Source organism: Peromyscus eremicus, chromosome 7 (genome assembly GCF_949786415.1).
Source record: "Peromyscus eremicus chromosome 7, PerEre_H2_v1, whole genome shotgun sequence".
In the NCBI taxonomy this organism is placed as follows: Eukaryota; Metazoa; Chordata; class Mammalia; order Rodentia; family Cricetidae; genus Peromyscus; species Peromyscus eremicus.
The window spans coordinates 41,662,311-41,688,550 of NC_081422.1; the positions used below are offsets into that span (position 1 = coordinate 41,662,311).

General features: G+C 41.0%; 1 long non-coding RNA gene across 4 annotated transcripts in view; it reads right to left on the bottom strand.

The window, feature by feature from the left end:
• Positions 1 to 26,240, bottom strand: part of LOC131914953 (uncharacterized) — a 173,559-nt gene that overhangs the window by 46,096 nt on the left and 101,223 nt on the right. For all 4 annotated transcript variants that reach the window (XR_009380225.1, XR_009380223.1, XR_009380224.1 and 1 more), the window contains exons 2-3: positions 19,009 to 19,058; positions 9,644 to 9,793 (exon numbers count right to left, since the gene is read on the bottom strand). This is a non-coding gene — a long non-coding RNA (uncharacterized LOC131914953). The remainder of the gene's footprint in view (positions 1 to 9,643; positions 9,794 to 19,008; positions 19,059 to 26,240) is intronic.

Sequence of the window (26,240 nt, forward strand, 5' to 3'; positions counted from 1 at the left end):
GTGGGTTTTTAAAATATTTTCTGCTCTCATTTAGGGAAGAAACAGAACTGACTACAGATGGAACAGATTAGGAAATAGAAGAACAAAAATAAGGCATAACAGAGAAATGAAAAGATAAAAGAGAAGTCGGTTGTGGTAGGGCATGCCTGTAACTGCAGCATTCAGGAGGCTGAAGTCTGGAGGCAAGAGGTTTATCAGTTCAAGGCTGCCAAGACTACACAGTGAGACCCTGTCTCAGAAATAAATACAAATAAAAAAATAAAAGAAACGACCCAAGTTCCTGCTGCCTGGCTTTCACAGCCAGAAGGTGCTATGCAGACTTCTGGAGGATTAAAAAGTCATCAATGGTCTTACCCAGCATTGGATGCTGAGTGTTAGAATACGAACCTGCCAGGCAAGATGCACCCACTGGTACAACAGTGCCATGGCTGGTAATAGAGTAGCCAACCACCTTCTGATTGGTTTTGAGGTCTACTTCACAGGATAAAATTTATGCCTGGTACTGTAAATGTGATCAAAACCCCACAGGTGAGGAGGCCCTAGGCCCTAGGAGGGAAACTATCATTGTTTTGCTAAATGGTAATGTTGTTAAGCTGCCTTCTAAATGTTTATGTCTATGACCAGCTGTGTGCCACTCTTAAACTTAATCAGAGAAGCTTCTTTCTACAGTGAGCAGAGGTTAAGGCAGAGACTCAAAACTGGTCAAGATGCTGAGAACAAGTAACTGTGAGTGCTCAGCCCTAAATGGGACATTGGTATCAACCCCACTATCTACCTAGGCTCAATGGCCATCACAAAGGAGGGGATGGAAAGAGCTGGAAGACAGGGAAGAGGGCTATGAAAGGTCATCTTCTAGACATGACATGGCCATTGCACTCATGAGCTCATATGTGCTTATCTGTACAAGACCTAGCGAGTAAAAATTCCAACACAAGCTCCCACACTTAGCAGAATCATTTTCTTCTGGAAATAGGGCCAGTGGATAACCCTACACACAGGCACTTACAGACAGCACAAAGTGGAGTGGATCTGTATCTATGTGAATGTATGCCACGTGTGAGTGAAATGCCCATGGAGGCTAAAAGAGGGAATTAGATTCCCTGGGCTGCAGTAACAGGCAGTTCTGAGCCACCTGACTTGGGTGCCAGGTGCTAGGAATAGGGCTTAGTTTCTCTGGAAAAACAGCAAATGCTTGTAACTACTAAAGCATCTCCCCAGGACCTGACTGCATTTGTGTTTATAGGTCTGATCCACTCACTGTGTCATCTCCATTTCATCTGTGGTCAGCTCTGCTAGTTCACTTGACCCCTTCACTTCTTATTGCAGGTTTTCCTTCCTTAAACTCTGACCAAGGTTAAGAGTGGCACACAGCTGGACATAAACCTAAATATTTAGAAGGAAGCTTAACAACATTACCATTTAGCAAAACAATAATAGTTTCCCTCCTAGGGCCTAGGACCTCCTCACCTGTGGGTTTTTGATCAAGTTTATAGTACTATGCATAAATTCACTTGCCCAATTACTGTTCATTAATCATCACCGATGAAAAGTCTTTCCAAAATTCAATATACTAAACTAGTCCAGGTATCATTAACCCAGTGTTCATACCTGTAATTGGTCAGTGAAACCAGTCAACTAGATGTGCATCAGGACTCCTTACAGAGTATGTGAACAAAGAAGAGGCAAGTGGGTGTGCTGGAGAAAATGAAGCTTTCCAGGAAATGGGAGGAAGGAAAGGCTAGGGAGTGAGAGATGGTGTTTGGAGGGGTCTGCTCTAGAAACTGCAGCAGTGAAGCTACTTTTCTTTCTTTTGACACCAGGACTTACTCTGGTTTATATTCAAGTTTACATGTCATCACCAGAAATTAGAAGCAAAAATTCAAAGTTTGAGTCTACACCTGTCTCAGCTTCTCACAGGTGAAGTTCTGTAATCCTCTGAGGACTACTGACCCAGAACTGTGTGCATCCACAGGGTTTGGGTGAGTTGTTTAAAGCGATAGTGGAAAAACACATGCGGAGTCTCCTGGGCTGCTTTCTTATTTTACGTCTTTCAGGCTCACTTGACTCTGTCTTAATGTTCCCTTTTATAGTAACTCACAGGGTGATGGGAAGAGAGTCCATGGATTATAGCCACTTGGCCTACTTTGACCTTTTGGGCGGCTCAGAATCACTTAAGAGCCAGTTGCTAACAGTGATACAGCAGAGTTTATCTAAAAGCTATGGGCTGAGTTTAGTGGTCTTAGCCATGGGCTAAGACTGCTGTGACTGTGGGTAGCCAAGACCACAAAAGGGTGTGAGAAATGATTACATGCTTAGAATAGTATAGGGTGTGTCCCAAGTTTACAAGCATTACTGGGGATGTAGCTAAACCAGATAGACAGCCTAGAATTTGCATGTACTATGTTGTCAGGGAGGAGGCAAGATCGTGGTGTTGGGGGAGCTGCGGGGGGGTGGGAAGACTGGGTTATATTTATTTTTCACTTCCTTCCTAATGGACCCAAAGGAGATTATAGGGCTGCAGTTCTTTTCAGTTTTTATAGGCTGTTGTGAGCTTCCCTCATTGAATTTAGTCTCACTGTGAAGCTAGAAGCTACCTCTCTCCAAGTAGTGAGACAAAATGTGCTTGGTCCTCCCTCTGTCTTCCACAGCAGCCCCTCTACAGCCAAGAGAATGGGCTCAGCCAATCAGAGGCTCCCTCCTTACTGGCACCTTGACATTTGAGTGGTGGTGTGAAGATGGAGTGGTAAGAAATTTGTCATGGAATTATCAGTGAGGGCAGCTGGGTGATGGGATGGTTGTCCTGGACAGTTTCCCTACACAAAGTTCATTGCACTTCTTCCTTCCTGGCCCACTATGGGGACCTCCGTTCCTGTCTGTTATGCGAGGCTGCTCTTCTCCTCTTCTTCTGCTAACTCTGGCAGCTTCTGATAGAACACTCATTTTATTAAAGAGAGCAACAAACAAAAACACACCAACTGATTGGGATTAGCTTTCAAATCGGGAGACTTTAGAACACAGTGGTTGAAAACATGGGCTCAGGAGCCAGATTGCCAGGGCTGGAATCTCCAGCTTTGCTGCTTGAAGAAGTATGAGCTAGCTTCTGTGTACATCAATTCCTTGTTTTCAAATATGGAAGATAATGGTTTCATTCTCATGGGGTCATTTAACTATAGAGATGGGGTGGGGAGAGAGACAGAGAGACAAGAGAAAGAGGAAGGAGAATGAGGAGAGGAGAGGAGAGGAGAGGAGAGGAGAGGAGAGGAGAGGAGAGGGAGATATTTGCCATTCATTGACATTCATGGCATAAAGTAAGCATAAAAAATGAAAAGAATTCTGGTGAATTATGGGAAACCTGACATTAGCTAGCTTTGACAAGGTAGAAATCAACAAACACTCCATTATTAGTCTAAGATTGATTTATATTTTGTAGAAAGCAGTAATGAATTGGTTGATCAAATTGTTACCTCTGTCCATTGGGATAAAGTGTCCATTTAGACAAAACTTGGAGATTTGCTGCTGGTACCTCCAGATGGACAGATTAAGGCAGCTTAGCTTAGAATGGAGGATTTTTGAAAGAAAACTGATAAACTAAAATTTTTAATTCTCAGATTTTCTATGAACTCTATGAAATAATCACTCATCTTTAGGCTTGAAACAAGTGAGAACAAAATTTACCAGATTCTTTTCTCCTGCAGATTGCCAAATCATGACATCTGTCAAAATAATCAATGTGCAATGTCTTTTCAGTGGGCTTCCATTCAGGAATGAAAAGAACATGAAAGTCTGGATTAGCCACAGGGCAGGGGTTCCAGGCACCTTGGTGGCTAGAATCTCTGCCCTTCATTGACCCACTTCCACTCTTAGAAATAACCTTCCTGCCTCAGGGTCTAAAGGGACACTCAATTTCCTGGCCAATCTACCCTCTCCACTGATGTTCCTGTCCCTTCTTTTCCCTAAACCTGTGATTAAATTAGATCCCATTACACTCCAAGAAATAGACAAGAAGTCAAACCAAGAGAAAGGGTACTTTGTCTCAAAATATTTGCAAGACTTGTAACTATATATAATATATTAAGTCCCTGGAATATGTGTGAGAAATAACTTAGAAGGGCCCATACCAGTTGGACAAAACATAACTGTAGGTTGGACTGAATTTATCAGTGTGGGTAAAATTGTCAGAAGTCCCAGTTTGGGGGTTCTTATTGCTACAGAAGCTTCTACATATACTTAATGTATGTTTGTGTTCAATGCTGACCATCACTAAACAAAACTATAATATCAGAAACATTTCAGTATAATGAAGATACAGGAATTTTAATTGGAGATGGTGTATGTGCGTGTGCGTGTGCGTGTGTGTGTGCGTGTGTGTGTGCGTGCGTGTGTGTGTGTGTGTGTGTGTGTGTGTGTGCGCGCATGCGTGCATGCGTGCGTGGGTGCATGTACTTTGATCTTATTTCTCCCATTCCCATCTGGCCAAATCCCTTATCCTTCACACACATCTCCATCTTGTGTCTTACTTTCACATTTTTTTTTTTTGGTGGCCCACTGCATTTAATTAGAGTTGCTTGCACAGCATGGATGGAGGGGGGGGGGGTTGCTTAGTCAAGCAAGAACAAATTATCAGTGACTATACCACTCAAGAATACATGACTCCTGTTCCCCCAGTGACTATCAACCAAGGGGAGGGTGGGTTATGAGTCCCTCCTTCGTTTTCATTCAGAATGGAATGTCAATGGACCCAACCTTGTTCAAATAGTCACTGCTGGTGGTGGTGAGTTCATGGGTGCACTGGCCATGTCACATCCAGAAAACAGATTTTTCATTTTCTGCCATCCTCCAGCTCTGACATGCTCTCTGTGTCCTCTTCCATGATGTTCCCTGAGCCTTGAAGGGAGTGATGTAAATATCCTTCTAGGTCTTAGCACTCAACAGTCTTGTTTTCAGCATGTGGAGCAGCTGTGAGTCTGCATTAACTGTTAGCCAGTACAAACAAGTTTTTCTAATATACATACATATATATATACCCATATATTAATATGTAATATATATATTAACTTACTACATAAGACCCTAAAGAAAGGCCACAAAAATATCCTTTCAGGAAACCCTTTAGACAGTGGTTGGTGTAGGAGGTGGAAGCATCTTTGAAAAATACTTTGATGAATGCCCAGTGTGGTCTAGACTGGTAGCTATAATGTACTGCAGCTGGATTTTGCCACTTTAAAAAGTATGAGCAAGCTCCCTTTAAGTGAGAAGGCTCTGAGACTTGAGAATCATTTTATTAGCACAACATAAGATAGCCCATCCTGATTAATTCAGTGAATAACCCATCTTTACAGTCAAGGGACCCCAGGAACCATCAACTATGAACAATGATGTCATAGGTTAGAAGGATTCTAGGATGAATAAACTACAAGAGGCAGGTCAGGCTTGGCTACATTATGGAAGAAGGTCTGATGGTGGCAGATAGATGGTCTAATCCATGACATCATTGTTGGTGGTTAATGGCTCCTGGATTTCCTTGCTTATAAGGATGTGTTATTCACTGAGTTAGGCAGGATAGTCTGCTTTATATTGTGCTAATAAAATGATTCCCATCTCAAAAACTTCTCACTTAAAAGTTTATTTCTCATTCACATAGTCTGTCCTAGATTGAGTGACTCTCTAGGGGCATTGATGATGTGGTGACTTGGAGACGGAGGCTTCATTCCAGAAATGACACATTATTTCTTCCCATATCTCAATGAGCAGAGCTAGTCATCTGGCACCATTTAATTATAGGGGGCCCAAGTAAATTGTGGACCAAGTGGGACACTTATAAACACAGCTTTTCCTGCAATGCCTGGAACATCAGCTTTTCCTGCAATGCCTGGAACATCTCACTTGACATACATAAGCAAATGAGCAGAGATCTGACTGCTATGCCACCAGGTTCTAGTGGTCATAGCACCTCACTCAATTTCTGAACCCAAGTTCAGAAACCAGAAACTTAATGAAGAGAAGATACATACCCTGGAAGAAAGTCCACATAAAGTACTCAAGTACCCACTTAGACTCTAAGTTACCGCCATAGGTCATCAGGAGAGAGTGGACTACTAAGGTCACTTTGCTGAATGAACACAGTGTCAAACTGCCTTCTAAATGTTTGTGTTTATATCCATAGATTTGTGTTGCTCTTGGTCTTGGTCAGAAAAGCTCCTTTGTGTTGGCTAACAGTTAATGCAGACTCACAGCTGCTCCACATGCTGAAAACAAGACTGTTGAGTGCTAAGACCTAGAAGGATACTTGCATCACTCCCTTCAAGGCTCAGAGAACATCATGGAAGAGGACACAGAGAGCATGTCAGAGCTGGAGGATGGCAAGAAATGAAAAATCTGTTTTCTGGATGTCACATGGCTAGTGCACCCATGAACTCACCACCACCAGCAGTGACTATTTGAACAAGGTTGGGTCCATTGACATTCCATTTTGAATGAAAATGAAGGAGGGATTCATAACCCACCCTCCCCTTGGTTGATAGTCACTGGGGGAACAGGAGTCATATATTCTTGAGTGTTATAGTCACTGATAATTTGTTCTTGCTTGAGTAAGCAACTCTCCCCCTCCATCCATGCTGTGCAAGCAACCCTAATTAAATGCAGTGCCACCAAAAAAATATGTGAAAGTAAGACATAAGGTGGGGATGTGTGTTAAGGATAAGGGGTTTGGCCAGATGGGGATGGAAGAAATAAGATCAAAATACACTACATGTTATGTATGAAAATGTGGAAGAACTTTTTTTCTTCAAAAAAGAGTCTAAGATACTGCTGGTGTTTATCCTCTGACAAAGGCCAATGACTGAATAAAAATACACATTCAACATCAGGTCTAAAGTGATACTAATGCTGGGATACTCAGACCACCAGAGTGATAGAATACTTGAATATAGGTTGATGCCCGGAATGGGATAAACAGAGTTTTCATGTATATCACTTAATGGCTCTAGACCAGTGTCTTAATTAATGGAATAAATATTCCCATGAAATCCTTCAATGGAAGTGGGAAGAGCATGGTGAGAAAAGATGACAGGAAGATGTTATGTATCATGATTCCATTATAATAATAAAATAGCAACTACAGACTAAGAGAATCATGGAACTTGATGCTGCCATCAAATACCTGGGAGAACGCAGGAGTGGCAATGCCCGATCTAGGGCTGTTTTGTTCTTTGCTTTAACCACTGACACAGAGGGATGAGGCCTGAGAGATGGTAGTGGGTTGGTAAGACCTGAGTATGACTCCATTGGCGGGTGTTTCCTTCTCTAGCCTCGTCATTAGAACAAATCAGTAGAGCCTTGCTGTTGAGGATAGAGTTCTTAACCTGACAGATGCTACACACACACACACACACACACACACACACACACACACACACACACACACACACACTCCTATCAATTTCAAACAACTAGAGGAACACTAGAAACAGTTTTCTTTCACTCACTTGATGGGACACCTTTATAGCTTTTTGGGAGATGGCTTAACTCTCCTTTAACCAGTATCTCTTTCTGCCCCCTATGCCAGAAAGCATGGTGAAATGAGTTAAAGATCTGTACTAATGGTTGAGCCAAATGGTGAGGGAGTTGGAAGGAGCAGATTCTGAAGTCTGTGTGAGTGAACCTTTCCTACGTCAGAGAATCTGAAGGTATAAATCAGTCTTCTCCAATGTTCACAGGGCTCACTGGTGACACACAGAATAACAAGCTTCCAGAGATATACCCAGTGCAGTGAGTTGGCCAGTGACTGGTGAACTACAAACAGGAATCCAGACATACTGCACTGCAGGCCACCACCAGGTAGACAAAGTACCATTCCTGCCACCAAGTGTGTCTGGAATTTCTTGTTCACTAACCAGGGGCCAACCTGCTTTACTGAGTGTAATTCCTCCTCCTCACAAGTAGATGGCAACCTGCCGGGATCGATTGGACATCATGAAGGACTCTGTTCACCACTGAGAAACCAGGAAACACCGTATCACTCTCTTTGCCTTGAGTGTACCCACAAACCCACAGCCTTGTTATGTCCATACTTATTCCAATGCTAATCCTAGACCTGTGAATGTTACCTTACTTGTCAAAAGCTACTTTATACATGCTGTGAAGTGGATGGCTCTTGAGACAAGAAGATTACCCTGACAAGCCTGACATGAACACACAATTCCTAAAAAGTGAACATTCTTACTTGGCATGGGGTGGGGTTGGGCAGGAGGATTCCAAATGTGAGAACAATGAAGCCTGCAACTGCTGGTTTTGAAAATAGAGGAGGGGACCTTGAGCCACCAGAGGACACCTAGTACAGAAGCCAAGACCTCTGCACAACCACCTTCAAAGACCCAATTTCTGTCAACACCTTGACAAAGCAAAACAACAGCAACAAAAAGAAACAAAACAAAAAAAAAAATGTATCACCAGAGCCTCTGGAAAGAAACTCAGCCATGTCAGATAATACCTGGGTCAAGTTTCTACTGTTCAGAAATGTGAGATAATCAATTTGTGTTCTTTTAAGACATCAAATTTGTGTGTGTGTGTGTGTGTGTGTGTGTGTGTGTGTGTATGTGTAAGCAATTAAAAACCATGACATTACTCAAAGTTCCCATGAACAAAGCTAAGTTGGTAGTGGAATCTGGAATCCCATTCTTTGGAGTATAGTGTCTGTTGTGAATAAGTGAAAACATATTAGTAGGTTAGAAGTGGAACACAGGAGTCAAGTAATGGAGACTATCTCCCCTTCATCAAGCTACAGAAATGGTGGCTAACAGCCCTGCTCTCTGACATAGTTCTGCTTTCTACAGTGATCTCCTGGCCTCTGGTGGAAGGTTGATTACATGGGACCCTTCTACACAGGAGCAATGGTGCCCTCTCCTACTCTCTAACCATTAGGCAAAACCATACTCTGGATTAGGATTTTTCTCCTTTTCTAACATCATTTTGTCACTTGTCATCCATGGTCTAAACAGATGCCTTTGGCACTTTCCTGAAAACACACACATTATCTCCTGTTAAATAACTCGTTTTGCAGAAAATAAGACAATGAGTGGACCAATACCCACAGGATTCACTGGTCTCATCATGTACCCATCATTCTTAATGAACTTACGGAACAAGGCTATGACCTTTGTAAAAGTCAGTGCTGTTGTGGGATAAATCTTGTGAGATTAGAGTGTATTATGTAGGGTGTAGTGTATGCTTCGAGTAAGCAACAAATAAAGGATGTTGTTTCTTTCACTGACAAAATTCTCAGGCTCAGAAGTTAAGGCATGAAAGTGGTATGTGGGAGTGTGTGCACATATGTGGAGTAGTGGGGGCCATTCAAGGCCCACAGCTATAATTGGTGAATCTCCTGATGATGTTTTTTCTTCTGTCCTTGTCACTGCATTCTAGTTATTTATCACTTGGTTTTAACAGCTAATATTTAACAAACACTTGGGTGTCTGGTGTGGTACATGATTTACATGTAATAATTAATTTAGTTACTATAACAGCAAATACAGTTTAAAAAAAAGAGCAATTCATTGACTACCTTTTACTAAGCTTGGAGAAGTGGTAATTCCTACCAATCAGTTCAAGTTCAGTGCTCATGCCCATAACCACTGTTCTCTCCTACCTGTCAGCAGAGGTTCATCTTTATGAGGAAACACAATCATTCGACTGCATTGGAAGTATGGCCTTCTGGATATCTGGAGCTTCTCATACCACTGGAAGAAGATGCCCAAAAGTGACTTTGTAGTATGTTAGATGGGGCATAGGATTGCTGCTGTGGAAGGAGAGAAGAGAAGGGAATAAATTCAAAGAATCTCCAAAAACCCCACTCATTACATCATTCACAGAGGTTAATGTTCATGAATACTTAGGCAGAATCATCAACAGCCTAGTTCCCTTACCCCTCAGATATGAAACTGGGGCGGTGGGTACCCCTAACCTAGGAAAGAACCCCAACTAGTTAATATGCTACATAAAGTCAAAAGAAACATAAAACAAGCAACAACATAAGAAGTTATAAAAGTCAACCACAGTGCCTTGTCAACTGTGGGGGGTGGCTATGATCTCTCTGTATTTCTCTCCTAGTGGAGTCATGAATTTCTCTTCTGTCTTCTTTTCATTTTCATTATGATTTTATATGATGCACTTGGGTGCTACCTAACTTCCAACGTAGATTGTGGGTAACAGTAAAACACCATTGCCAGAAGTCCTCAGGGGAAGTTAAGAATAGCAAGATCTCAGGCTGTCTCTCTCTCTGGGGACAGAGTGGGTGCGGTTATGGGTCTGTGAATGACAGATGCATTGGCTAAAACCTCCTATCCTTCCCTTTTCTCATTCCTTCCTTCTTTTCTTCCTTCCTTTCTAGTTTTTAAGATTTGTACTTAAGAGATTAGACCTGGATTTGGGCCAAGCAAAAGTATCCATTGCAATGAAACTCTGCCTTTCCCTTATCCCTTTCCAACACTGAATTCCTCTTTCAATTATTGCAGAAGTGCCCATCATATTTACTGGTATTACTTGCTGCACTACCAGTACCAAAATGCTACTTCCATCTTGTTTCCAAGTGAACAACTCACAGGAATAGGCTTAGACTTGGCTGACTTACCTCTCTTCAGACCTTAAGGCTTGAATGAGTAATGCAAGATGAAGGATGGTTAGAGCTCATTTGCATCATTGATGCCACTGTCCAGAAAGGATCCTGCACATTGCAACCTGGAGATTCCATTTTTCCACCCCCACAGAACTAGGATGGCATTTATTTCCCCAGGAATAGGGTAGTGGGTGGAGAGAAGCTGTGTTTTGTCCAATTTAGAGATCTCAGGAGGAGTAAGGCACAGTCAAAAATGCCAGTGTAGTGAGGGTGCTGGCTGGTTGTTGGAGGGGACCTATTCTGACATTAAGACTGTAACAACATTCTTTTTCCTAACAAGACTAGGGTTAACTTCTAAATCATAGTGAGTTTTTATTTACTCATAAGATTTTTTTTTGTGTGTGTGTATATATGTGATGTGTATGGTGTGTGCATATGTAACAGGTGTGTGCAAGGGTGTGTGTGCGCATGTATGTGTACGAGCCCAGCCATACACTGGAGCATATCAAAGCCAGTTGATTGTCTCAACTGTCATTCTTTAGGCACTACCAATCTTGTTATACCAATCAAGGTCTCTCACTGGCCTAAGTCTCACCCTTTCATTAGGCTGGCCAAGGAGCTCAGGGATCTTCCTGTCTCTCCAGACTGTTGAGATTACAAATGTGCACCATCACAGCAGGCTTTTTATGTGGGTTCTTGGGACCAAGCTCAGTTCTTCATACTTGAAAGGCAAGCCCTCTACCCAATGATCCATCTCCCTAGTCCTATTCATATGGTTTTTACACATAAGACAGTGACAAAAATTGAAAGGCTTTGTTTTGCCCTCAACTTCCACTTTATGAAACTTTCCAAATGGTAAGGCAGAACCAAGGCTGCATGAAAAACAACGAAAGTAGAAGCCCTGCGATCTTAGTAAATACCCAAATATGGACGCACAAACCACTATCTGTACGGGAATGAAGGTCCCCAAGAATATGGGAGCCCCAAAAATGCCAATAGGAATGTAGAAGCCCAATATAAGAATGGGAATGGATTCAAATGTAAGGAGCGAGGAGATGGGAACTAAAGGTTTCTTGGCAGAAGCGTCCCTTTCAGCTAGGGGCTTTTTCAGGCTGAGGAGTCCTAGAGTTAAGATGTGGTAATGGCTTGTTCCTTTGTCTCTCTGATATTTCAGCATTTACCCTAATATCTGGCTCTGGATTTTTTATTAAAAGAACATTTAGCAATCTATGTTACATCTGGCATCCAACTTGTGGGGCACAAATTCATAAAAAAGCTACTTCTTGCCTGTGGCCTTGCAGTCCCTGGCTCAGGTTTGAGCTGCATGTGGCCGGAATCTCCACATACTCCCTACCCTACAGGCTAAGTTTTGTTACAGCCTCTCTGCAGCAGACTCTCCAGATTCAGGCTCCAAACATGCTGGAATTAGCCACTTTTGCACATTCCCCTGTGCAGACAGCTGGCTCTTTAGTTTCCTCCTTTTGGCTTTCCTTGGGCCCCCTCCTCAAGCTGCTGCCACACTGTCATCTGAATCATCACTGTCAGCAGATTTGGTGAGTCAATTGGGATTTTTTAAAGGGAGGAATTATTTCAAAGACAATTTTTCCCCACATTAAAAAAATGGGAAACATTTTTACAACGGTGAGAGTTTGGTCTCTGTTTGATACTACAATAATGATTGACAGTATGAAAATGGAACAATTAAATGAGAGGATAATTAATGTTGATGGGATTTACATAATGTCAATTATAAATATTATTTGTTTGATCATTTCTGTTTTATCATTAAAAAACTTGGTTAATAATGAGTGCCAAGATAAAAGTTTTAGAAAAACCTGTTAAAACAGATCATTAAGATATTCAGACCCAGAAGGAAGAATTTAAAGGTGTACCAATCTCAGTATTGCATTATAAGGTTACAGAGAAATAGCCTAAGGCTTTCAAACAGCCAACCTTAATCTATCCCAGTAACCTTACAGGAACTACCCAATGATAGATATCCTCAAAGCTGTGTAAGAGCTGACTGGACTCCTGTGCAAATGCTAGATTTGAGGAGATTCAAAGAAACAATAGTATCATATGGCATCCACTCATCTTTCATGAAGCAAATGTTAAACTCATAGTCAACTTGTAATAGAATTATCCCTCAAGACTGGAGAAATTTGGTTATAGTAGTCTTAGAGGCTAGTCCCCAGTTAGAGTGGAGGACCTCATGGAAAGATGAGGCTAAGACCGCTGAACAATGAAGTAGAGCTAGAGGTATGGAAATTTCCCAAGATCAACTTCTTGGAGAAGGCAATTATGCTGACATACAAAGACAATCTTTATATGATGATCACACTCTAGCTTTATGCTGCATGGCAGCCTTGAATGCTTGGGACAGAATTGAAGAAGTAGGAAAGAAAATTGAGTCATTTACTAAAGTTATACAGGGTTCCAAAGAAACCTTCACTGACTTCTTACAAAGATTGACTTCAGCAGTAAATAGAATGATACCAAATTCAGAAGCTAGACAGATAATAATTGAATCTCTAGCATTTGAAAATGCTAATGCACAATACAAAAGGATAATTTGGCTATTAAAAGCAAAACTGGCACCTTTGGAGGAATAGATCTGAGATACAATTATTATTGAATCTCATGACTATGATGATGCTTGGATAGTAGAGGTGATTTCCAGAGATTGGAAGAAAAACAGTAATGTCAAGTGTTTTAATTGTAGTGAATAAGGTCATCCAAAAAGTGACTGTAAACAGGACATTCCTAGGAATAATGCTTTCTCAAGGAATAATTCCAACAAAACGCCCCTCCCTTATGGATTATACAGAAGGTGTGGCAAAGGCAGACATTGAACTAATGAATATAAATCAACAAGGGACAGACAAGGTAATCTTTTGTCTTTGCCATTGGAAAACTCCCTGAGAGGCCTCTTGCAGGCCCCCATGTCAAATTCAGTTCAGTCCTTTCCTGTCATCATGGAAGAAACTCCTTCCCAGGGCAGTTAACAGACAAGAATGTATGGATTCAGCAATGGTCTTTAACAACTGAGAAGCTAAAGGCCTTCTATAAGGTTTAAAAAAGAATTTTCCGCCGGGCGGTGGTGGCGCACGCCTTTAATCCCAGCACTCGGGAGGCAGAGCCAGGCGAATCTCTGTGAGTTCGAGGCCAGCCTGGGCTACCAAGTGAGTTCCAGGAGAGGCGCAAAGCTACATAGAGAAACCCTTTCTCGAAAAAAAAAAATTTTCATAACCTGGCAATGAGCCAAGAAAATGTCCTACTTGTTCTTTATACAATCAAACTCCAGTACCAGCAGGATGTAAGTCAAAGGGTACTCAGAGGAATACAATCTTGCAGATGGATGTGTTTCATTTTGTAGAATTTGGAAAATTGAAATATGTACACCACAACCATTGATACTTATTCAGGATTTCAATGCGCAACTGCTCTGAGTTCTGAAAAGGCTGATTCTGTAATCACATATTTGCTAGAAGTTATGGCTATCATGGGTATACCTGTACAAATTGAGACTGACAATGCTCCAACATGTATCTGGTAAAATGAAACAGTTTTTTGCTTATTACAATATAAAGTATATTGCAGGTATACCACACAATCCTACAGGTCAAGAAGTCATAGAAAGATCAAATTGAACTCTAAAGGATATGGTAAATAAACAGAAAGGGGTAACAAAACCCCTAGAAGTAGATTACATAATGCTTTAGTAACTTTGAAATTTCTCCATGCTAATGAGAAAGGAGCAACAGCAGTGGAGAGACATTGGATAATAAAAAAAAAACAAACTACAGAATCAAATCAGCCTATATACTTTAAAGATGTGCTGACCTCAGAATGAAAACCAGCATATGTGTTACATTGGAGATGAGGTTTTGCTTTTGTTTCCACAGAAGAAGAAGAGCTATGGATACTATCATAATTGATAAAGGTTTAATCTGAACAAGAGAGATCTCTTAATTAGAAGAGATGATTCATTGACCACTATGACCATTCAATTTAAACTAACCTATACCATTAACAAATGATTTTCATTTGATCAGATATAACTTGCCAAAAGGGAACCTCCTCAAAGTTAGAGTTGGAGAAGGGTTTTGCTTTTGTCTTTCAGGAGAATGAAGGCTAAGAAATCTGAAGAACACTGGACAAATGAGACATCTGGAGAAAATGGGCAAATCATCCAGAAAAAATGTTCCAAGATAAAGAGTAAATTGGCCTATTGATATATCACATATCTAACAGGATAAAATTTCATACGCCTTCCTAAATATTTGTTTCTGCTGTTCTCTACAGACAAATAATACAAATGGTTTTTAATGTAGTCCCAGTTCAATTAAAAGGTAAAACTGGCTTTGGAGTTGGAGTGTGACTCTCTCCTTCTCTAAACCCAAGCATGCTTGCTAGAAGAAAATGCAGAATCTCTGTATCATGTTAGAAGAACCAGCTGATATGAGACAGAAGAAAAACCAAAATTAAGGGACTATTCTATTGCTATTAATCTCATGATCCTTTGGTTTTATTTTGACTCTTTAAAACATTTCTTAAGGTATGAATTTTACATCAAAAAATATTTTAAACTTTTGTCATGATATTAATGGTCATATAGAGTACTAACTAATTCTAGAAAAAAAGCTTCATCTAGTTTCCTGTACATGATTTTGGGTTTGAGTCTCTATCAGTTTTCTGCAGTGAACCATGACCATACCTAACACTGACTCTGAAGTCTCCAAAAAGATGATGGGACCCCACAATGACGATTCCATCAGGACAATGATAACATCAGTAAACTGACAAATACCACCCAAAGATCAGCTTTGGACTACAAACTGCTCAGGATAATATCAAGATAGCTAGCTGAGATGATACAGCCTCACAGACTACTCCAATCAGGACTTGACCATAATCTTAAATTTTCTTTGTATCCCCAAAAGACTACCAGCATCCCCCATCAGCAGGAAGTAGCCTAGAAAACTATACTCACATTCCCAAAAAATGGATTATGGATATTTGTTTTTGTTTAGTGGTTGGTTAAAAATTGTTATTGATCATAGCCAATCTCTTTCTAAATGAAAAAAAGAGAATATAGATAAGAGGTAGATTATTGAATCTACTCTGAAAAAAAGATATAGAAATGATAGAATAAAGGGTAGATTATTGAATCTACTCTGAAAAGAAAAAAGGGAGAATATAGATATGATAAGATAAAAAGGTAGATTATTGAATCTACTTTTAAAAAGCAACTGTTTTAAATATTTTATATTGGAATGGATTTTTGTATATTGTATACAAATTTTACATATTGATACAAATTTAAGATTAATTTTGTTGTAACATATTGTACATATATTTCTACTCTTGTTCAAGGTATTGTACCTATACAATTCATTTAACAATGTAATGAAAATTGCTAGTCCTTAAAAGTTATTATTACCAACTAATTAGGATATAAAGAAATGAAAGTTAGTAGTTAGCTACTACAATCGAACTTGTAGTCATATTAGGTATGTTTTCAAGGTCAAACAGATATATTTTAGATAGACAAGACATCTTCAAGCACTTCAGAGATCTACAGGATATGGCATTTAAGATTTTTTAATAACGTAGATTCTTACTTTTTTATGACAATGAGACATATCTGTTCCTGGCAGCACCAATCTACATTAGAGAAGATGATGGGCATTGGAGAAACTCCATATGGAGTTTACTTTCTTTGTGGCAAAAGTTAGCCACTGGGCAAGAAAGTACCCTTACCTTCACTTCGTATGCTGTCCAAATGGGACAAACGGGACACAAAATAAAGGATTGCAGAACTTTGCCAAGACAAAGTAGGACAGCCCTTCAGAAAATCCTGCTTTACAGATAAATCTGTCAGATATGCTAGACCTATAGACCAAAGATGGATGACCCAACATTGCAGAGGAACCTTGGGTGACCATCAAGGCAGCCAGCTGTTTCTCTCATTTCTCACATTTTTTAAAGTCACTTGCTTGCACTTCCTGCTTACTTTGGTAATATTATTTCCTTCTTGGGTCTCTGAGGGAGTTGAAGACTAGATAGTTATAGTTATAGTTTTCCTTGTTAACAAATTCAGAAAAGAAACTCACTAAAAAAGCCTAAAGTATATAAGTTTGAAAGACATCAAAAGATAGTATTTGATTGGTAATACAAATTAGGATAGAAAGTGAATTAGGTACATGTTGAACTCACCAAAATAGGATAGATAATGGAGTATTTTCTCTGAATTTGTCAAATGTTTATGGAGTGGACACTGTTGATTTAATTCTTTTTTTTTAATTTATTTATTATGTATACAGTGTTATGCCTGAGAGGGCACCAGATTTCATTATAGATGGCTGTGAGTCACCATGTGGTTGCTGGGAATTGAACTCAGAACCTCTGGAAGAACAGCCAGTGCTCCCAACCTCTGAGCCATCTCTCCAGCCCTGTTAATTTAATTCTTGACTGTGTATATTGTATATACTTATTGTATATAGTTTTTCTTATATTAGTTATAACCCTCTTTATTATTTTAGACAAAAAAGGGAAATGTGATGATATATTGTGTACCCTAATTAAATTTGCCCAAAGATCAGAAAACAGAACAAGTCACTAGATTAAACATAGAGGCCAGGCAGTGGTGGCACACACCTTTAATTCTAGCACTTGGGAGGCAGAGATCCATCTGGATCTCTGTGAGTTCAAAGCCACCCTGGACTATATGAGATTGACTCAGTCCAGGAGAGAAAACAGAGCCAGGCAGTGGTGGCACACTTTTAATCCGAGTACTGGGAAGCACACATGTCTTTAATCCCAGGAAGTAATGGCTGGGCAGAGAAAGATATATATGGTGTGAGGAGACAGGAACTAAAGGCTTTTCAGAAGAGGCATCTCTTTCACCTGGAAGCTTTTTCAGGCTGAGGAGTTGGTGAGTTAAGATGTTGTGACTGTGGCTTGTTCCTTTGTCTCTCTGATCTTTCAGCTTTTACCCCAATAATTGGTACTGGGTTTTTTATTAATAAGACCTTTAGAAATTTGAACAACAAAATGAGAAGGGATTCAGTAGGGTCCAGTTTGTGGCTGAGTCCAAGGGGATAGTGAGGCAGTAATGATAGAAAATTCTGAATCAGTCTGGACCCTAAAACCTTTTGAAATGTACCAACTAAATCTTATTTCTAAGATAAAGCATCACCCCGAGGAGAAGCCACCAAAATTTGGTGGGACAGAGACAAGAGAAGCCCCAAAAGGAGGAGCTTCAGATAAAAGCAAACAGATGGTCCAAACCCAAGGCATTCACTGCCAGAAAGCCAAAGATTTAATTCTGTTATAAAACAGATGAGGGACCTGCAATGTTGACAAGTGAGAAAAGTAATACTGGCCCCTCCCAAAGAAGCCGCTTCAAGTGTCCACACACCCATGCCATGCCCACACTGGAGGGAGCCTTGCATGCCATACCACAGGGTTAGAGACCCCTGCAGCAGGTGATGAAGAGACTGTCAATGGGTCTCCAGGGTACTAGGAGGGATGAACTCACAATTCTGAGATACAGCAAGATGTGATAGGTGCTATAGACATGGTAGATGGTGCTCACTCACACAAGAGATTCTTAGGAACGTGAGAAAAACCTGCTTTTCTCAAGCTCTTTGGGCAGTGTGTTAAGATTTAGGTTTAGGTAGTCATGGCCATTTGTGCAAGATTTAAGAGAGAACCAGGGTGTCCTTTCGGGCATCTACTGTGTTCAACTGGCAGACATGACCTTGAGCCAGGAGGGTGTGCAGTATTCTCTGGGATCTACTTGCTGGCTTCTTGCATGCCAAGATGTACAAGATGTCCATGTTTTCCCTCAACTGTGATCCAGCAGAAGTGAGGTGGTCCTGGAGAAAAAAGCAGGGCACTGGGAATAGACTTTGCCTACAATGACATATCCCTAAAAGTATCCTAAGTATTTTTTTTCTTCTCAACTCCTCATCCTTCTGATTCTGCTGCCTCCCAGAAATTAGTTTATGAGGTTTTACAAATCTTTCTAGAAATGCAGCCTAGAGCAAGCTCCGTGAGACTCTCCATTTCTACTCAATTTTCTACATTTCATCTGGCTTGGGTTTTTTGTTTGTTTGTTTGTTTTCCAGTGGAAGTGATATGATTCTTTTCACGTGAGACTAGTCCAGGTTTGAAGGAAACCAAGTATTGGTTAGTCTTGAGGAGAAATGTCAAAGAAACCAGGAAGGACTCAGCAGCCTAGAAAAGACCTACACAATCTCTTAAAAGTGGGGTAAAGACCAAAGATCTAGGCCTGAGGAGCGTGTGGTTTGAATTGGAGTGTCAGATGTAAGCGAATGTTCAGAGACAGAAATTATCACCATTTCCACATGAGGCAAGGAAGCATGACTGACCTGGAAGAAGGAAGTGCTCTGGGAACCGTGGATGTGACATGGGCATGAGGCTGTGGACAAAGAAATCAGAGAGTTATGCTATGTGGAACAGCAACCAGAAGGCAACAGAGCTCTGAGAGAAGTCCCCAGGAGAGAGAGGCAAGCACCTCAGGTGGGAGCTGAGCAAGACCACTGGGCTTGGAAATTTTGAATGGTTGCTGGATAGCCCGATAAAGCTCTCTTGCTTCTACAAAAGAGGCAGGCATTAGCAGCCCCCTGACTCCCCCACCAACCCCACCTCTGTGGTAGACAGCTTCCGCCAAACATGACCCTTTGTGTCTCTGAAGCCATCCTCAGCCACAGAATGCTTCTGCCACAGCTCCAGGCAGTCATTAACAATCAATAGCACTTGGCAATAAAATTCTACCAGTGTGGTACCCAATGTGATGGATGCTGTCCTAACAACTCCTAACACTTAGGATAAAATATTAATGGTCTTTATTTATTTATTCACAATTTTATTGTAAACACAATTAACAATCTCATTCTTCTCAGACACAACAATAATGATTTCAGCAATTGAACCCTTAAAGGAGCAACATCCCCTTGTCCGTGACGAATACAGGTTTCAGAAGGCATAGGCAGATTGTGTCAATAGTCTATCTCCGTGACTGAGTCTGAAGTGTTCTAATTCTTATAAACATTTCCATGTGCTGGATTAAGTTCAAAATAAGTGACATGTGTTTAGCATTCCATGTTGTAGAAACTCTAAGATTAATTTCAAACAAATCGAATAAACGGAGATGCGTGCGATTCTTACAAACATTTCATTCTCGTCACCTGTCACTGTCAATGTTAATAAATGAACCAGCCAGAGGCTCACCAACTCACTGGCTGTTCTGATCCCACAAAGCCCAGCCCCACTGGAAGCTGAGAAAAGCACACATCACCGTTTTGCAACGTGACAGACCTGTCTTTCTAGATGGGACTTTCAGTTCTGAGGGTCATAAATGATGATAAAATATTTTGTGTTTGGTTTTGTGCATGCTTGTATGTGTGAAGCTTCGTGTGTGTGTGGGGGGGGAGTGTGGATGTGCACAAACGTGTTCAGGATGGAGTGTGGAGGTCAGAGGACAACTTCAGCTGCTACTCCTCAGGTGCCACCCACCTTGCTTTCTTTTTCTTTTTCTTTTTTCTTTTTTTAAAGATAGACTTGTCTTTAAAAGTAGGTTAGGCTTGCCTGGCCAATAAGTCCCAGAGAGCTGCCTGTTTCTGCCTCCCTGACACTGGGATTACAGTTGCACACCACTCATACCCACCTTTTTCATATGGGCTCTGGCAATCAAAGCCAGATCCTAATGCCTGTAAGGCATACACTTTGCTGACTGAACTATCTTCCCAGCCCAATATAATATTTTTAAATGGCCTTTGGAGATAGGTGTACCTGGCCCTGGGTATGAGAGGCTGATGGGTCATGAGGTAAAATGGACATTTTAAACTTCTTCGGTAACTCAGCAGGTGGGTACCCAAGTAAGTGCACATTCTCATTAGGTAAAGATGTCATGATATTTCCCTATAGAACATCACGGAATAAGCTGAATAGAGGGGATTGCCAGGGTGGCTTTTCCATTGCTGTGATAAGATATCATGACCAAGATGTGTGGTCTTTCTTGAGCATGGCCTATCTACCAAGAGAACACGCCTTTAAAGAAAACTAACTCCCTCTCCCAGCAGTCGTCAACTGCTCCTCAGCAGGTCTCACTGTGCAGCTCTGGTTGGCCAAGAGGTAAAGCTTTCCTCCATGAAAGGAAAGATGCATTCAGATGGTCCCTGTATCATTTAAAGCAGTATGTTGCAAGCTTAGTGGGTCCACGCCACCTGGAGGCAGGGCCTGGCAGCTTGCACTTCCTACCCCTTCCAGGTACGCAGCTGCTGAGAGCCAGGGATCAACACTTTGAGACCAGTGGTGTGTAACAACAGCTTTCAAGGCTTTAGGAACCATGGAGACCTCGCCCCATGGCCACCCTTGTCCCTTTTTTATTACTAACCCCTCTGCTTAATTTCAGTTACATTGGCTACTTGCCTGTCTCTGAACAGGCCAAGCAGATACCTACCATGTTGTCTACCTTTTGTTTGTCTCTCTTTTCTGAACGCTGCTCCCCAAGAGGGTCTCATGAGGTACTCCTGACTTCCTTCAATCCTTTGCTCAGATTTGTCGTGACTCCCCTCACTACCATGTTTAAAACTGTGCACTCCACCCTTCCCCAACATCCTTTTGTTCCTTTTATGACTTATTTTCCCCTTAACTTTTACCATCAGCTATCCTGTTATACGTTACATATTTACTCATTTTAAAAAAATCTTACTTAAATTACTACCATATCCCACACCTCAGAGCCCTGGTCTTATGAATATGTTCACAGTAGTACTTCTTTACTTAATAAACACTGAAATAAGAGAAGAGTGAAGGGGGGAGATATAAATACATTTACGTGCTAGAGAAGCCATGCTAGAATTTCAAAATGAGGGTTCAGGATAAATCACAAGTCTTATAGGAAGTTTGAGTAGAACTGGAAATGGAAGGAATGTCCTCTAGTATTTTTCTTTATCTCATTAAGTCTTTTTCCTACCTTCAGGTCAGAATAGTATACTTCATTGTCTAAAAGCAATACTTTAAAAATGCTTCAAACTTAAGACAATGTTAGAATCACAGATGTTTTAAAAAATGTACAAGGAAGGGCTGGGAATATGGCTCAGTTGTTAAAGTGCTTGTCTAGCATGCAGAAAGCCCCAGGTTCAATCCCTGCTACTACAGAAAGAAAGTATGACAGCACATACTCGTAATTCCAGCAGGAGGCAGAGGCAGGAGGATTAGAAGTTCAAAGACATTGTCAACTACATACTAAGTTGGAGGTCATCCTGGGCTACATGAGATCCTATCTCAAAAAGGAAAGTACACAGAAGTAGCCTTCTATCCTTTACCCAGGCTACCCCACTGAAAACACTATGTTTAACTTGGTACAATATTGGATCAGAAATTGACAATGCAACAACCACAGAACACTCTCAGATTTCACCAGCTACATGTGTTCTCATACATGTGCATTGGCACATATCCACGTGTGCCTTTAACTAACCTTATGCAACTTTGTCACATATTAGAACTTCACCAAGCTACCACTACAAATATATTTGCAACAGCATCCCAGGACCCCTTCATGCTGCCCATTAAAGCTGCCTCCTCCTCCAAAGCTTTATCTGTAGACAATTGCTAATTTGTTCACTCTCTCCATAATTACTATTATTTCATCAAGGCTGCATGAATGGAAGTATGCGGCCTGCATTCTCCCAGCAGTGACTTTCAGCTGTGTATAACTTCCTCATTGCTGCCCTTCCTTCTTTTTATTGTTAAGTAGTAAACCTTGCTCTGAATGGACAACAGTTTATTTAATCTTCCACCCCTTGGAGGACATTGGAGTCGTTTCTACTTTGAAGCTGATGCAAATAAAACTGCTATGGATATTCTTACATAAACTTAAGTATCAAAAAGAGTTCATTCCTCTAAGAGGAGTATATAAGCACGTACTTGTTGGTTCAGGTGAGGAAGTCTATTGTACTTTTTTTTAATATAAGAAATTTGAAGATACTTTCCAGAGTGGCTGTAGAATTTATAGTCCCACCAGCAATACATAAATTGCCCATCCTTCCCCATCCTTGCCAGCATTTGATGTTATTGCTTTTTTTTTTTAAAGCCATTCTGATAACCATTGAGCTGGCTAGTTTTTTGTCAACTTGACACAGCCAAGGTCAGAGGGATCCTCAATTGAGAAGATGTATCCTTCAGATTGGTCTGTCGGCAAGTTTGTGGGGGGCATTTGCTTCATTGATGCTTGATGTGTGAGGGCAGGTGGTCTGGGTTGTCCAAGGAAGCAGGCTGAGCAAGCCATGGGAGCAAGCCAGTCAGTGGTCCATGGCCTCTGCCTCAGTGCCTGACTCCAGCTTCCTTCCTTGACCTCCCTCAGTGGACTGTGACTCAGGATTTATAAGTCAAAATAAACTCTTTCTTCTTCAAGTTGTTTTTGGCAACAGTGTTTATCACAGCAATGGAAATCTAAGGAAGTTAGCTGTCTAGTGTTACATCATTGTACTTTCCTTTTGTATCTCTGTGATGGCTAAGGATGCTAAGCATCAATGCCTTTTATTATCTCCATATGGCCTACAGTGAAATCTCTGTTGATTTCTTTTATCCATTTTCTAATAGGGAGACTTATTTTTATTTTTTCCTCCTTCCCAAACTCCTCTAATCCATTCTGTTTTCCCTACCCACCCAGCTTTGTTTCCTTTCTGTTTTGTTTGTAAATCTGTCAATTTGCACTACCCATATATTCTAAGAAATGTGGTCTTGCACTGGAGCATGGTCAACTTTCCAGAGGGATACATTTTTTAATGTTTTAATTTAATTTATTTTATATCCTGACTACAGTTTCACCTCCATCCTCTCCTCCAAGTCCCTGCTCCTGACCTCTCCTCTGCTCCCCCAATCCTCTCCTCCATTTCTATTCACAAAAGGGCAGGCCTCCCCTAGGCATCAACAAAGTATGGCATATCAAGGTCAACAAAAGCCCCTGCTCCCATTGTTAGGAGTCTCACAGGAAGACCAAGTTATACAACTGTCACATATATGCAGAAGGCCTAGGTCAGTCCCATGCAGACTCCATGGTTGTTGGTTCAGTCTCTGTGAACCCAGGTTAGTTGACTCTGTGGGTTTACTTGTGATGTCCTTGACCTTCTGGCTCCTACAATCCTTCTCAGGATTCCCTGAGTTCAGCCTAATGTTTGTCTGTGGGTCTCTGCATCTGTTTCCATCAGCTGCTGGATGAAGCCTCTCTGATGACAATTGAGCTAGGCACCAATCTATGAGTATAGCAGAATATCATTAGGCATCATTACATTGACATTTTTTCTCCAGTTATACTTGGGTCTGCCCTAGACCTCTGAGTCATCCAGCCTGTGGGTCCTGGTGCTCCAGGCAGTATCAGTGGTGGTCACTCTCATGGCATGAGTCTGAGGATAGACCAGTCATTGGTTGGTCACTCCCACAATCTCTGAACAATGCTTAACCCCAGCACATTCCATAGGCAGGACAGATTGTAGGTCAAAGGTTGTGTCACTCTGTTGGTATCCCAATCCCTCCACTGGAAGTCTTGCCTGGTCACATGAAATGACCAATTCAGGCTACCTGGCCCTTAGTGCTGGGAGTCTTTGCTGAAGTCATTCTGGTAGAATCCTGGGAGTTTCTCTTCCACTGGGTTTCTGCCTCACTCTGAAGTGCCCCCTCTCCTTTTCAGTTGTCTTTTTCAGTATTTTCCCCTTCCATCCCTCCCAAATCTCTCTCTTACGTTCCCATCCTCAACCACCTCCAGTCCACCCATGAAATATCTTTTATTTACCTTTTCCAGAGAGATCCAACTGTTCCCCTGTGAGCCCTCCTTGTTACCTAGCCTCTCTGTGTATCATAGCATGGGTATCCTTTACTTTATAGCTAATATCCACCAATCGTGCAGGCACTAAGATCAACAATTAATAAATGAGACATCATGAAAAGTTTCTGTAAGGCAAAGAACACCATCAATAAGACAAAACAGCAGCCTATAGATTGGGAAAAGATATTCACCAACACCACATCTGACAGAGGGCTGATTTCCAAAATATATAAAGAACTCAAGAAACTAGACATGAAAAAACAAATAATCCAATTAAAAATGGGGTACAGCTCTAAACAGAGAAGTCTCAACATAAGACTCTCAAGTGGCAGAGAAACACTTAAAGAAGTATTCAACATCCTTAGCCATCAGGGAAATGCAAATCAAAACAACTGAGATTTCATCTTACACATGTCAGAATGGCTAAGATCAAAAACACAAGTGACAGCTCATGCTGGAGAGGATGTGGAACAAGTGAAACACTCTAATAAAGAGCTGAATGGCCAATAGCAAGGAAGGAGAAAGAACAGGCAGAGCTGGCAGGCAGAGAGAATAAATAGAAGGAGAAATCTGGGAGGAAAAGAAGAGCAAGAGAACAAGGAGAGGAGAATGCTAGGAGACAGCCATACAGCCAGCCATGGAGTAAGAGTGAAAGCAAGCTATACAGAAGTAAGAAAAGGAAAAAGTCCAGAGGCAAAAGGTAGATGGGATAATTTAAAGTTAAGAAAAACTGGCAAGAAACAAGCCAAGCTAAGGCCAGACATTTATAATTAAGAATAAGCCTCCATGTGTGACTTATTTGGGAGCTGGTTGGCAGGCCCCACAAAGAGTAAAACAACAACAACAACAATTCTGTTCAGTAGATAAAAAAGATAGGAAGGAAACACTTGAAATTCATCTGCCTAACAAAGGACTTGTTTCTAGAACTTATGAAGAAGTACAGAAGTTCAACATCAGAAAGAAGTTCAGGGCTGTCATAGTGGTGCATGACAAAGGCAACCTAAAGGAAAAGGGTGTTACTTTAGCTCACAGTTCCAAGTCACAGTCCATCTTGACAGAAATCAGGAGTTTGAAGCAGCTAGTTGGTCTCATTACATCTGTAGTTGGAAGAAAAAGTCAATGAATGCATGCGTGCTAGTGCTGAACTCTCTCTCTCTCTCTCTCTCTCTCTCTCTCTCTCTCTCTCTCTCTCTCTCTCCCTCCCTCCCTCCCTACCCCATTCCTCCTCCTCCCCACTCTCTCCACTCTCATACATTCCAGGATCCTCTGCCTAGGGAATAGTACCACCCACAGTGGGAGGTTCTTCCCACCTCAGTTAACATAAGATAATATCCTACAGGCATGCTCAGAGGCCCATCTCCAAGGTGATTCTAGTCTTTTTCATTTTGACAGTTAACACCAGCCATCAAACCACTTAATGCTGGAAGAGTGATCATTTTCTACTTCATTCTAGTTTTCTTCAAAATTACTTTTACTAAAAAACTCTTTCTCTTTCCATGAATAATTTTAAGTAAGCTTATCTATGTTTATATCTTCTTGCTTAGATTTTAACAGGAATTATATTAAACTTGTAGATGAGGTTAGGAAAGCTGCTGCTGTTACCACATGGAATCATTTAGTTCATGAACATGGTATGTCTTTTGAAGTACTTACATCTTTAAGATTATTTTTCATCAACATTTTGTCATTTTTATCTTTCAGATTGTGTACAAATTCTGTGAGAATTGGATCTAGTTATCTCACTTGCTTTGGAGCTATTGTGGATGCTTT